This window comes from Chrysochloris asiatica, unplaced genomic scaffold (genome assembly GCF_000296735.1).
Source record: "Chrysochloris asiatica unplaced genomic scaffold, ChrAsi1.0 scaffold00264, whole genome shotgun sequence".
Lineage (NCBI taxonomy): Eukaryota > Metazoa > Chordata > Mammalia > Afrosoricida > Chrysochloridae > Chrysochloris > Chrysochloris asiatica.
The window spans coordinates 1,939,485-1,942,529 of NW_006408782.1; the positions used below are offsets into that span (position 1 = coordinate 1,939,485).

General features: G+C 39.9%; 1 pseudogene; it reads left to right on the forward strand.

Annotated features, from left to right (window-relative positions):
- Positions 1-311: 311 nt before the first annotated feature.
- Positions 312-1,597, forward strand: LOC102812486 (annotated as a pseudogene).
- Positions 1,598-3,045: the final 1,448 nt, after the last annotated feature.

Sequence of the window (3,045 nt, forward strand, 5' to 3'; positions counted from 1 at the left end):
AACTAGAATAAAATCATTGGCAACTTCACATTATTCTCCATTTATCACGATGTTTATCAGTTCAATTGACAGACTTAGGAGGCTGATAAGCTTCTCATGAAGATAAGACATCAAGAAAACATTTTGGAGGCTCCCTTCTTCGTCACCGTTGCTGCTGCCATACACGCCTGCCCTGCTCTGCTTTTCTAATAGAAACTAGTATCTTCCTTTTCCTCTTTTGTTCCCTAAACCCCACTCTTCCCCTTTGATTTCACTTATTCTTCATGAACCTATCCAGATACCCTTCCCCTTCTCTCTCTACCAGCCCAGTTATGGCAGAAAATGATGTGGACAATGAGCACTTTCATTACGAAGATGACAAAGTGGAGACAGCAGCTGAGGAGATGGGGCTGAAGCCCCTGCCAAGAAGGATGTCAAGGGCTCCTATGTCTCCACCCACAGCTCTGACTTTCATGACTTCCTACTCAAGCCAGAGTTGCTCCGTGCCATTGTTGACTGTGGTTTTGAACATCCATCAGAAGGCCAGCATAAGTGCATCCCTCAGGCCATTCTAGGAATGGATGTTCTGTGCCAGGCCAAGTCAGGAATGGGAAAGACAGCCGTGTTTGTGCTGGCCATACTGCAACAGCTGGAGCCAGTAACTGGGCAGGTATCTGTGCTGGTGATGTGTCACACTCCGGAGATGGCTTTCCAGATCAGCAAGGAGTATGAGTGCTTCTCTAAATATATGTCCAATGTCAAGGTCACAGGTTTTTTTGGTGGTCTATCTATCAAGAAGGATGAAGAGGTGCTGAAGAAGAATTGTCCACATACTGTCTTGAGGACCCCTGGCTGCATCTTGACCCTGCCTCGAAACAACAGTCTGAATATCAAACACATTAAACACTTTATTTTCGATGAGTGTGATAAGATGCTTGAACAGCTCAACATGTGTTGGGATGTCCAGGACATTTTTCACATGACCCCCCCCATGAGATGTAGGTCATAATGTTCAGTGGTACCTTGAACAAAGACATCCATCCAGTCTGATGAAAGTTCATGTAAGACCCAACAGAGATCTTCGTGGATGATGAGACAAAGCTGATGCTGCATGGGTTGTAGAAATACTATGTGAAACTGAAGGACAACGAGAAGAACCAGAAGCTCTTTGACCTTCTAGATGTCCTCGAGTTTAACCAGGTGGTGATCTTTGTGATATCTGTGCAACATTGCATTGCCCTGGCTCAGCTTCTGGTGGAGCAGAACTTTCCAGCCCTTGCCATCCACCGTGGGATGCCCCAGGAAGAGAGGCTTTCTCAGTACCAGCAGTTTAAAGATTTTCAATGACAAATTCTTATAGCTACCAACTTATTTGGCCAAGGAATTGACATCAAGTGGGTGACCATTGCCTTTAACTATGACATGCCTGAGGATTCTGACACCTATTTGCATCAGGTAGCCAGAGCAGGTCAGTTTGGCACCAAGGACTTGGCCATCACATTTATGTCAGATGAGAATGATTCCAAGATCCTCAATGACGTCACACCAGTTTTGAGGTCATATTTGTGAGCTGTCTGATGAAATAGACATCTCCTCCAACATTGAACAGACACAATAGAGGATTCACTTGTTCTAGAATATGACAGTCCCTTTTCTGGAGACAACACCAGGCGCAGGGGGCTACGAGACAGTACTGCCACCTACCCCTGAAGCCCACCCCCATACCTTCCCTCTTTTGCATCACCACCATACCTGAGTCCCCAGTCCTGATTTATCAGACTTAAAAAAAAAAACAAAACCAAAAAAAACCACCTAAAAATGAAAAAAAAAGAAAATATTTTTGGAAGTGAGTATACAAACCAATCAAACCTAATATGGTTATCAGTCAGTTTCCCAACAATAATTCAGCAACTCAACTTCTGACAGTTCATTAATGATAAGATTTGGAATATCCATTAGAGAACATCTATCTCAGATCTTCATTTTATAGATGGAGAAATTAAGACACAGAGAAGTGAAGTCACAAGGCCAATTACCCAGAATCAAAACTAGGATCTAAACCTCAGAATGCATCTTTCATGTATGCATCTCTTTCACTTGATACGTGAGCAGTTTTCCCTGAAGTTTAAAGAATCAAGAGATATGAGATACAATATGAGAAATTGCATTCACAGTAATAAGGCCTAGTTGAATTCCAAAATATCATGCATGCTTTCATTTAGTTTGCATTATTAATACTATGCTGCTTTTATAAGAATAGACATGGGTACAAAAACGACCAGGGGTAACATTGTTTTGATTTTATTCATATGTCATCTCCATTTTTATGCAAAAGCATCCCAAACTATGCATTTTGCTTTAAAGGTAATTTCCCTAGTTGTACTGAAAAATGAAATGGAATAATCCAAAGTATCATTTATTCACAAACATGGCACACATATTATACTTTGATTAGTTAAAAAACCATGTATTCCATTGCAAGCTTTGCATTGTGAGCCATATAGGCATATTTGTCTACAATCTTTGACATGATTAGTTAACACTGATACTTACTATTAGACATCTTATTTTGAGAACCAAACTAAAATATACAGGTGGATTAAAAGATTATTAACAAGCAGATGTCGGTGGATATTTTATTCTGGAATACTTAACTACCTTTTCACCAAATTACACCAAGTTCATCTCATTTTTAATTTCATTAATGGTAAAGTAGCCACATATAAAAATGGCCATGGGATCAGCAACTGTATATATATCATGATCCTTTAAATTAAAAATATGAAAATGGGGTCCAGCGGTGAGGATTTTTGTTTCCTTTACATTAAGATGCAACTCATACCGAAGGCTGTGATCTTTGATCTTCATCAGTAAATCTTGTAAGTCCTCTTTGCTTTCATTATACAAGTTTGAAGTTGTCAAGGTAGTATTATCTCCACATCACAGGTTGCTAATGTCTTTTCTTCTAATCCTGATGAAATGTTCTTCATCATATAATCCTGCTTCTTGAATTATTTGCTCAGCATACAGATTGAGTAAGTATGGTGAAAGAATGCAACCCTGACA